The sequence below is a fragment of the Rhincodon typus genome, chromosome 45 (genome assembly GCF_021869965.1).
Source record: "Rhincodon typus isolate 14 chromosome 45, sRhiTyp1.1, whole genome shotgun sequence".
Taxonomy (NCBI): domain Eukaryota; kingdom Metazoa; phylum Chordata; class Chondrichthyes; order Orectolobiformes; family Rhincodontidae; genus Rhincodon; species Rhincodon typus.
This window is the reverse complement of record NC_063376.1, coordinates 6,768,254-6,779,862: the sequence shown is the minus strand read 5'-3', so window position 1 is coordinate 6,779,862 and position 11,609 is coordinate 6,768,254. Positions and strand designations below refer to the sequence as shown.

General features: G+C 48.1%; 1 protein-coding gene across 1 annotated transcript in view; it reads right to left on the bottom strand.

The window, feature by feature from the left end:
- Window positions 1-11,609, bottom strand: part of LOC109925754 (ephrin type-B receptor 4-like) — a 190,249-nt gene that overhangs the window by 165,686 nt on the left and 12,954 nt on the right. The window lies entirely within an intron of this gene.

The window sequence follows — 11,609 nt, the reverse complement described above, 5'->3', positions numbered from 1 at the left end:
TGTGTGTGTGCACGTGCATGTGTGTGTGTGTGTGTGTGTGAGTGTGTATGTGTGTGTGTCTGTGCCTCTGTGTGTGTGCGCACGTTTGTGTGCGTGTGTGTGTGCGTGTGTGTGTGTGTGCGTGCATGTGTGCGTGTGTGTGAGTGTGTGTGTGCGCGTGTGTGTGCGTGTGTGTGAGTGTGTGTGTGTGAGAGTGTGTGTGTGTGCGCATGTGTGTGTGTGCACGTGAGTGTGTGTGTGAGCACGTGTGTGTGTGTGCGCGCGTGTGTGTGTGTGTGTGTGAGTGTGTGTATATATACAGATGTGTATCCGTTTATGTATATTTAGTGCCTGCCCTTATTTGGAAGTGAATGTGCCTGTACTGTGTGCCAGTGTGTAATGGCTCAGACTGTGCCAGTTCTGGTCGCCCTGAAGGGTATTATTGAGCTGGAGAGGGTTCAGAAGAGATTTCCCAGGATGTTGCCGGGAATGGAGGGGTTGGAATTCCAGAGAAAGTGGTGGATGTGGGTACAGTTACAACATTTAAAAGACATTTAGATAAGTACGTGAGTAGAAAGGGTTTGGAGGGATATGAGCCAAGGGCAGCAGGTGGGGCTAGTTTAGTTTGGGATTATGGTCGGCATGGACTGGTTGGGCCGAAGGGTCTGTTCCCGTGCTGCTTGACTCTGTAACTCTATAAGTGGCACTGTGTGGAATGAAGTTAACACCAGGAGATAATTCCACTCCTGGGCTGTAATAAACCTGTTGCCATGATCTCCATGTGTGCCCATGATGAAATTTTCCTGCCAGCGTTACAGTGGGCCCTGGCTATGTAAACACGTCACGGTGCAATTACATCCTCCGACCAGAGGGAGTGCTGCTCGCTACCGCCCCTTTCCACTGTTTCGAGGGACGTTTTTACCTCAGTTTCCCTGGCATCATTTACTCTTCAATAGAAATACTGTTTCTCATCAGCCTGTCCAGGCTCACCTCCAGAGCAAATGGGACTTGAACGTGGGCCTCCCAGCCCAGGGGTAGGGACACTACCGCTGCATCACAAGAGGACCCACAATTCTTTAAACTGCCTTTATCTCTTATTCTCATTCTCTGGTTATATTTTCTTCTCTCACCATAAAAAGAGCAAGATTCTCTATGTTCTCAACGTGTTTTTGCCCCATCCCTAATTGCCCCCTTGAGAAGGTGGGGGTGGGCTGCCTTCTTGAGCCGCTGTAGTCCGTGTGATGTAGGGACACCCACAGAGTGCCCTCAGGGAGGGGAATTCCAGGATTCTGACCCAGCGACAGTGAAGGAACGGCGATATATTTCCAAGTCGGGATGGGGAGCGGAGGGGGACGTGCAGGGGGCTGGTGTTCCCATGTATCTGCTGCCCCTCGTCCTTCTGGATGGAAGTGGGTCGTGGGTTTAGAAGGTGCTGTCTGGGGATCTTTGGTGAATTTCTGTAGATGGTACAGAGTGAATGACAGAATTGCCACAGTGTAGAAGGGGCCCATTCAGCTCATCGATTCTGCACCGATTCTATTAACTAACGCCAATCTCCTGCCTCCCCGTACCCCATTTCTACCCGAATACCCATCCGATGCCCCCTCTCCAATCCCTCAGTTGAACCTGCCCCCCACCACATTTCCAGGCAGTGTGTCCCACACTCGCTGTGGGAGAAAGATTCCCCTCACCTCCCCCTTGCTCCTTTCACACATCACTTGAAATAAAATTAAAAAATGCACTCCAAGGTCTCTTTGTTCAGCAACACTCCCCAGGACCTTACCGTGAAGTGTATAAGTCCTGCCCTGATGTGCCTTTCCAAAAATGCAGCACCTCACATTTATCTAAATTAAACTCCATCTGCCACTCCTCGGCCCATTGGCCCATCAGATCCAGGTCCCGTTGTACTCTGAGGTAACCTTCTTCACTCTCCGCAAGACCATGAATGTTGGTGTCATCAGCAAACTTACTAAGTGTACCTCTATATTCACATCAAAATCATTTAGGTAAATGGTGAAAAGCAGTGGACCCAGCACCAATCCTTGTGGCACACCACTGGACATTGACCCCCAGTCCAAAAAACAACCCTCCACCACCACCCTCTGCCTCCTACCTTCAAACCAATTTTGTATCCAAATGGCTAGCTCTCCCTGTATTCCATGTGATCTAACCTCGCTAACCAGTCTACCATGAGGAACCTTATCGAACACCTTACTGAAGTCCATATAGACCACGTCTATCGCCTGCCTTCAATCAATCCTCCTTTTCACCTTTCAAAAGACTCAAGTTAGTGAGACGCGATCTCTCCCACGCACAAAGCCACGCTGACTATCCCTAATCAGTCCTTGCCTTTCCAAATACATGTAAATCCTGCCCCTCAGAATCTCCCCCAACAACGTACCCACCATCGACATCAGGCTCACCAGCCTGTGGTTCCCTGGCTTTCATTTACCACATTAGCCAAGCTCCAGCTTTGCAGCACCTCACCCATGGCTATCGATGGAATAAATATCTCCACGTTCATAGTGAGAGCCAACCAGCAATTGGGAAGAAACAGTGGGTCAGCCAACATTGCAGGAGGGTTGGAATGAAGGAATAAAGATAAGGGGAGATGATGGCCTAGTGGTATTATCACTAGACCTGTTCATCCAGAACCTCAGCTTGAGTTCTGGGTTTGAACCTCGCCACAACAGCTGGTGGAATTTGACTTCAATAAATTAAAAAATACTTGGAATTAAGATTCTATATGAAACCATTTGTTTGGGGAAAAAAAAAACCAATCTGGTTCTTCAGGGAAGGACATCTACCTTCCTCAACTCAAGTCTGGCCTACATGTGACTCTAATCCCATAGCCAATGTGCATTTGGGGCATTTAGGAATAGACAAAAAAATTCTGGTGTTCATGGCTGTTCCGATATTCCTCACGTGCCTTTTCCCCGCAACTCCTCGATTCCCCGACTTGTCAAGAATCTATCTCAGCCTTCAATACACACACAAGGACACTGCCCCCACGGCCCTCTTTGGCAAGGATTTCCAAAGATTCTCAACCCTCTGAGAGAAGAAATGCCTCCTTTTCTCAGACGCCACTTTATTCCAAAACTGTGCCGTCCGGCCCTAGACTCTCCCATGAGGGAGTAACATCCTCTCAGCCCCGTCAAATCCCCCCACCCCTTGAGAACCCTATAAGGAATCTTCCTGCATTTGCATAGAGACACACCGGGAATTTTGTGCCAAGTCTCGGTCTCTCTGTCCCAGGAAGGATATCCTTGCCATAGAGGGGGCGAATAGAACAGGAAGCTGTTGAATACTGACCATGGGCTGATCTCATCTTAGCCTCAACACCACTTTCCTTCTCTTAACCCATTTCCAATTTCTAACAAAAACTCCTCCTCAAATTTGCAGAGTGTTCTAACATCCGCCACACTCTGAGGGAGTGAATTCTACAGACTCAGGGCCCTTTGAGAGACAACGTTCTTCCTCATCTGCATTTTAAATCTGCTGGCCCCTTATCCGAAAATCTCTCATTCTAGAACATTGTGAAATATTGTGTTCAGTTCTGGTTACCTCATTATAGGAAAGATGTGGAAGCTTTAGAGAGGGTGCAGAGCAGATTTACCAGGAAGCTGCTTGGACTGGAGGGCAGGTCTTATGAGGAAAGGTTGAGGGAGCTAGGGCTTTTTTCATTGGAGCGAAGAAGGATGACAGGTGACTTGACAGAGGTTTACAAGATGATGAGAGGCATAGATAGAGTGAATAGTCAGAGACTTTTTCCCAGGGCGGAAATGACTATTACGAGGGGGCATAATTTTAAGGTGATTGGAGGAAGGTATAGGGGAGATGCCAGAGGTAGGTCCTTCACACAGAGAATGGTGGGTGTGTGGAATGCGCTGCCAGCAGTGGTAGTGGAGTCAGATACATTAGGGACATTTAAGTGACTCTTGGATAGGCACATGGAGGATAGTAAAATGTCGGGTATGCAGGGTAGATTGATCTTAGTAGGATAATAGGTCGGCACAACATTGTGGGCCAAAGGGCCTGTACTGTGCTGTACTGTTCTATGTTCTAGATAGACCCTACCAGATCCTCCCTCATCTCCTTTAGCATCTTCAAGTGAGCAGGGGAGGTAAACCAGACTAATAACTGAGGGACGGGAGGCTAGGAGTGTAGGAACAGTCAGTAGTCCATTCAACCCTTTCGAGCCAGCTGAACGCCTGTGCTATCCCTCTATCGCTTGACATTAAAAGATATGGGGGGGGAGAGTGGGACAATATCAAAGGAACTGCACTAACTTCTCACATCCATGTCTCTCATGGCCCAAGCCCACAGCTGATGATTATTTCTGTCTGCTGTTTAACATTTTCATGCAGAAATGTCGAGAGAACACCAGCATACGCAGTGTGATGGTGCTGTACATTTAACAGAAGGTGTTGTGTGCCGCTCCCCCTGCAAAGGGATATTGTCACAGTGGTTCTGAAATGTCTCTTTCACACAGGCAGTTGGTAAACAGCTTTTGAGTTCTCCCCTGCTATTTTTTTTTTAAAATGAGCCTGAGGTCAGGGCTCACACAGAAGGCTTTTAATCTCACTTTCGAGTTAGTGAGAAACTTCCTGCTGGCTGCTAAACGAAAGGCCTGAGTCCCCAGCTTCGAGAGCAAAGGCTAAGGCAGCGAGACTTCCTCTGACACAGCAACAGGAGCAGATTGTTTCTTTCTTCTGGACTGGAGAGAGACAGCACGTGAGGATCGTAGCTGTTTGGCGGAATCGCATTTATGCCAAAGGGGGGGGTGCGGCCGATTTAGAATGGTCGATGGTTAATGGTGAAATAGTGCATCCGTTTGTTTGGTAATTCAATCAAGTAAAGTGTTTTGCAAGAATAAAGCGCGTTTTGATTCTAGCCCAGCAGTCAACCAGTCGAAATTGCATGGTTAGTATTTTTGCAGATGACACCAAGATAAGAGCATAGAACAGTACAGCACAGGAACAGGCCCTTCGGCCCACAATACTGCACTGAACATGACACCAAATTAAACTAATCCCTTCTATCTGCCCTTGGTCCTTATCCCTCCATTCCTGGCATATCCATGTGCTTAAGTAGAAGCCCTTTAAATGCCCCTAATATATCTGTCTCCACACCCACCCCTGGCAGCACATTCCAGACTCCTACCACTCTCTGTGTAAAATACTAGCCCCTCACACCTCCTTCGAACTTTCCCCCCTCTCTCACCTTAAATGCACGCCCCCTAGCATTAGACATTTCAACTCTGGGAAAAAGATTCCGATTGTCAACCCTATCTATGCATCTCACAATTTTACAGACTTTTATCAAGTCTCCCCTCAGCCTCTGCTACTCCAGAGAAAACAGCTCGAGTTTTTCTAGCCTCTCCTTATAGCTCCTACCCTCTAATGCAGGCAGCTTCCTGGTAAAGCTGATACAATGTGGGGCTGGAGGAACACAGCAGGTCAGACAGGATCCAGGGAGCAGGAGAGTTCTGGGTAGTGTTGTAGAACAGAGAGACCGAGGGGTTCAGGTACATAATTCTTTGAAGTTTGCATCACAGGTAGACAGGGTGGGGAAGAAGGTGTTTAGCACGCTTGCCTTCATTGCTCAGACCTTTGAGTATAGGAGTTGGGGACGTTATGTTGAGGTTGTACAGGACGTTGTTGAGGTCTCTTCTGGAGCACTGTGTCCAGCTCTGGTCGCCCTGTTATAGGAAGGTTGTTATTAAGCTGGAGAGAGTTCAGCAAAGATTTACCAGGATGTTACCAGGAATGGAAGGTTTGAGTTATGGGGAGAGGCTGGATAGGCTGGGACCTTTTTTTACTGGAGTGTAGGAGATTGAGAGGTTTATAAAATAATGAGGGATATAGAAAAGGTGAATGACAGATGTCTTTTCCCTAGGATGGGGGATTTCAAGACTATTTTTATGGTGAGAGGAGAGAGATTTAAAAAAGACATGAGGGGCTTTTTTTTTGCACAGAGAATGGTTTGTGTGTGGAATGAACTTCCAGAGGAAGTGGTGGATGCGGGTACAGTTACAACGTTTCAAAGACATTTGGATAAGTACATGAATAGGAAAGGTTTGGAGGGATATGGGCCAGGACTAGTTTAGTTTGGGATTATGACCATGATGTGGAGGTGACATTGTTGGACTGGGATGGACAAGATCAGAAATCACACACCACCAGGTTATAGTCCAACAGGTTTATTTGACAACACAAGCTTTTGGAGCCTCAATCCTTCTTCAGGTGTTAGCGAGAGAGGGATTATCAAACACAGAATTTATAAGTAAAAGATCAAAGGTTCACACCATTGATGAGGATGTACTAAACAAACCTGAGATGCTGTTAAACCTTTAATCAGTTAGAAGGTTTTAATTCCTTTATTAATTAATGGGATGAGGGTGTTGCTGGTCAGACAGCATTTATCACCCATCCCTAATAGCCCAGAGTCAACCACATTGGCTGTGGGTCTGTAGTCACATGTAGGCCAGACCAGGTAAGGATGGCAGTTTCCTTCCCTAAAGGACATTAGTGAACCAGATGGGTTTTTCCAACAATCGACAATGGATTCATGGTCATTAGATTCTTAATTCCAGATATTTATTGAATTCAAATTCCACCATCTGCTGTGGAGGGATTCAAACCCAGGTCCCCAGAACATTGCCTGGGTCTCTGGGTTAACAGTCCAGCGATAATACCACTAGGCCATCGCCTCCCCTTATATTGATTAATATGTAAATCCCCAAATTCCTTTCAAGTCACAGTCCTGAGAGAACTAAAGGTTTTATCAGTGTAAAGAAGAGGTGACATTTTAGGTCAGACAATGCATGTTAGGTGTGAGACCTTGTTTAGAACGCTCATGGCGTGGATTGGTTGGACCAAAGAGTCTGTTTCCATGCTGTATGACTCAATAAATCACATCTGGGACACAATGTCTTAAACTCACCTTTAAATACATATAAAAGTTAGGGTCTAGACTATCTTCTTACAATACTTTTGGGGATGGTGTAGCCTGGCCTGGTCCATTACAACAGAGATAGTAGGAACTGCCGATGCTGGAGAATCTGAGATAACAAGGTGTAGAGCTGGATGAACACAGCAGGCCAAGCAGCATCAGAGGAGCAGGAAAGCTGGCGTTTCGGGCCTAGACCCTTCATCAGAAATGGGGGAGGGGAAGGGGGCTCAGAAATAAATGGGGGAGTGGGGGCGCGGTGATAGAAGGTGGATGGTGGAGCCGATAGGTGGAGAGAAGATGGACAGGTCAAGGAGGCGGGGATGAGAGGGGGTGCAAGTTTTGGGATGAGGTCTGGAGTATGGAGATTTTGAAGCTCGTAAAGTCCACATTGAGACCTTTGGGTTGTAGGGTTCCCAGGCGGAACATGAGGTGCTGTTCCTCCAGTTTCCTGGTGGCATCCTACCTACACTCACCTTTACTAGCTTCATCCCCGCCTCCTTGACCTCTCCGTCTTCTCTCCCACCCTATCCGCTCCACTATCCACCTTCTATCACCGCCACCCCCCGCTCTATTTATTTCACAGCCCCCTTCCCCCTCCCCCATTTCTGAAGAAGGATCCGACCTGAAACGTCAGCTTTCCTTCTCCTCTGATGCTACCCGACCAGCTGTGTTCATCCAGCTCCACACCACAGAGTCATTTTCACAGTCAGAGGGTACAGATTAGAATTTGCACGACGTAAGGGCTGGAAGAAAAGACTTTAAGCGCTGAAAGTGATTCAGATAAGAGTCTCGACACAAGAAATCCGATCTGGAACCAGGTGTCCACAGTAAGATTGGCGAGCAGAATGGAGCTCAGTGTTAACTCACAGCAGACGGCAGTAACGTATCAGTAAGGCATTAATCTGATATATCACACACAAAGTCCTCGCTTTCCTGCTCCTCTGGTGCTGCTCGGCCTGCTGTGTTCATCCAGCTCTACACCTTGTTATCTCAAAGTCCTTGTGTGACAGGTTTGAGGTGTTTGTCAGTATCCTGCTGTTTATATTACAGGCTTTGGGGGGTTATAATACAGGATTTAGGAGGAATCTATAGTCCTATAATACAGGACTTTAGAGGAATCAGGACGTTTATAACCAAATTGTGGGGATAAGGGTTTCTTTATCAGGTGTATTTGGTTTATTTTACAGTGACCATTTGGCAGGATTTTATTTTTGCAGAAGATCTGGGCTTGATCTGACAAGGATATTCAGACTAATCTGAAGGATTGGAGATCTTATAGAATTTACTGTTCATCATTCATCAATTCAGGATTTATTTAATCAATCGATCGGCAACAATTTTGGCAGGACTTCGGGTTTTTATAACAGGAGTTTTGAAATTATTTAACAGGAGTTTTGAATTTATTTAACAGGAGTTTTGAAATTGTCTGAGAGGAATTTTTGAATTTTCTTGCCAGTTCATTGAGTTTATTTATTTATTTTGAGTCTATTTATCAGGAATTTTGAGTTTATTTGACACAGGGATCTTGAGATTAATTCGCAGAGATTTTCAATTTATTTAACAGGAATCTTGTAATTATTTGACAGAAATTTTTGTTTATTTGAAAGATATCTTGAAATTATTTAAGAGGAAATTTCAATTTTCTTTGTACGGGGATTTCAAGGTTAATTCACAGAGATGTTCTAGACGGGAGTTCTAGTCCAGGATCCTCTCAAGGTAAACTTGCAGCTTGAGTCAGTAGTCAGGAAGGCAAATGCAATGTTGGCATTTATTTTGAGAGGACTTGAATATAAAAGCAGGATGTACTACCAAGGCTTTATAAGGCTCTGGTCAGGCCATATTTGGAGTATTGTGTGCAGTTTTGGGCTGCATATCTCAGGAAGGATGCACTGGCCCTGGAGCGGGTCCAGAGGAGGTTCACGAGAGTGGTCCCAGGAATGGAAAGCTTAACATACGAGGAACGATTGAGGACGCTGGGACTATACTCATTGGAGTTTAGAAGGATGAGGGGGGATCTAATTGAATACCGAATCAGAATGCCGAATGGCCTGGAGAGAGTGGATGTTGGGAGGATGTTTCCATTGGTAGGAGAGACTATGACCCAGGGGCACAGCCTTAGAGTAAAGGGAAGACCTTTTAGAACGGAGATAAGGAGAAACTTCTTCAGCCAGAGAGTGCTGAATCTATGGAATTCACTGCCACAGAAGCCTGTGGAGGCCAGGTCATTGAGTACATTTAAGACTGAGATAGATGGGTTCTTGATTATCAAGGGGATCAAGGGTTACGGGGAGAAAGCAGGAGAATGGGGTTGAGGAACTTATCAGCCATGACTGAATGGCGGAGCAGACTCGATGGGCCGAATGGCCTAATTTCTGCTCCTAAGTCTTAATTTAATGAACAGGAATCTTGCAATTATTTGACAGAAATGTTGGTTTATTTGGAAGGATTTTTGAAATTATTGGAGAGGAGCTTTGAATTTACCTGACAGAGATTTTGAGATTATTAGGCTGGAATTTTGAGGGTTTTTTTTGACAGGAGCTCTGAGTTCATGGGCTCTCCATGGTTTCAGTCAATGTGGATGCCCACTCAAGTGTACAGAGTTCATTCATCAGAGACAATACAAAAACTGCGAGCACCTTCTGCATTGCATAGACTCCGGGAGGAGTCAGTCATGAACAACAGGCGATCACCTGCCCACAGGGAATTTGAGGATTTTCCGAACTGGAACGGTACCATCCCTCGCCCAGTGGTCTGGTGAAGAGGGCAGACCAGACTTTGTGGGTAGGCCCGCCCACAGCTTCACTCCATCCCAAACTGCCCCAATTCCTGTTCGATTAGAGCAGCACCCCTCACGCAACTGGAGGGACAGCTCCTGCAGAGTTGCTCGCGGGGAGGAGAGTGCGCGTCGGGTCAAACCTGACCTTCCAGGGCCTGGGGGACCAGGGTGAAACCATGTCGGGATCACCGACGCCAGACGCGCGAGATGCTGCCAAGCAAGAGGTGGGCGGTGGGGTGGGTGCACGGTTCGCTTCAGGGGACCACAGCAAAGGCCCTGTGCCTTTAAGGGGCCTGCGTCGAGGCGAGGTGAACGTTCGGGGACGTGCGACGGACCCTCCCCCTACCATCCTGTGCCACGTGGAAGCTGCAGGAGCGGGGGCAGGGGCGAGGAGCCAAACGTGCCATCTCCCCCAGCTCTCCACTCCGGGAAGCCTCCCCCTCTCCGTCTCTGAAGACGCCTCGGAGAATCCGAGGAGGTCGTCTCCCTGGCCTCCCGAGGAGGAGAAAGGGTTTTTTCTGGGGAGGCGGGGGGGGGGGGGGCATCCCACGGAACGCAGGAGACGAGCTGCCGCGCCGCACGCACCCCCTCACCCCCCCCCCAGTGGCAGAGTTGGGAGGAATCGCCACCCCCCCGCCCCGCCACTCCATTCCCTCGCACTCCGAGGGGAGGGGGGGGAATGTAACAATTGTGAAGATGTCAGCTAATGTTTGGCCTCACAGGATCTGAGCTCCCCGACTTGTGGTTGGGGGGGAGGGGGGGTGCACGTTTAACCAGGTCCAAGCAGGGAGCCCTGGCTGACAGGAGAAACAGGGGAGATAACAAGGTGTGGAGCTGGATGAACACAGCAGGCCAGGCAGCATCAGAGGAGCAGGAAGGCTGACGTTTCGGGCCTAGACCCTTCTTCAGAAACTTTTCCCGAAACGCCGCCTCTCCTGCTCCTCTGATGCTGCCCGTCCCGCTGTGTTCCTCCGTCTCCCACGCTGCGTTATCCCAGACATGGCTGGGAGTGTACCGAGGGAGAGAGAGAGCACAGGGTCAGCAGTTCGAGTCCAGGCGCTCCTGGTTTGGGAGCTGCAGGAGAGGTGCGCAGAGGGAACTGGGAGACAGGGCACGGACACCGGTACTGGGGCGGGGAAACGCTCCTTTTCTGAGGGTCTGGGGGAGAACACGTCCTGCAGAATGGGCCCTTTTGTCTCCACACTCACACACACACTCACACGCACGCACACTCACACTCACACACACACACACACTCTCTCTCACACACACACACACACTCACACACACACATATCCATTCACATACACTCACTCACACACACTCACTCACACACACTCATTCACACACACTCACACATACATGCTCTCACACACTCACACACACACATACACACTGTCACATTCACACACATACATACACACACATACACATACACGCACTCTCTCACACACACACAAACACTCACACACACACAGATCGATTCACTCACACACACCCACACACACACACGCACTCACACACACACAGATCCATTCACGTGTACAACTCTGATACACACTTATACAAACACACACGCATGTGCACTCACAAACAAGATCCATTCACACACATGCACTCTCTCTCACACACACATGCACGCTCACACACACACAAATACACACAGATCCATTCACACGCACTCACTCACACACACTCATTCACACACATGCACACACACACACTCTCACACACTTGCACACTCACACACTCATACACACAAACACACACGCTCACACTCGCACCCACACACACTCACACTCACACACTCATACACACTCACACACACTCACACATACACGCGCTCACACACACACACATACACACTCACACATTCACACACACACATACAGGCTCTCAC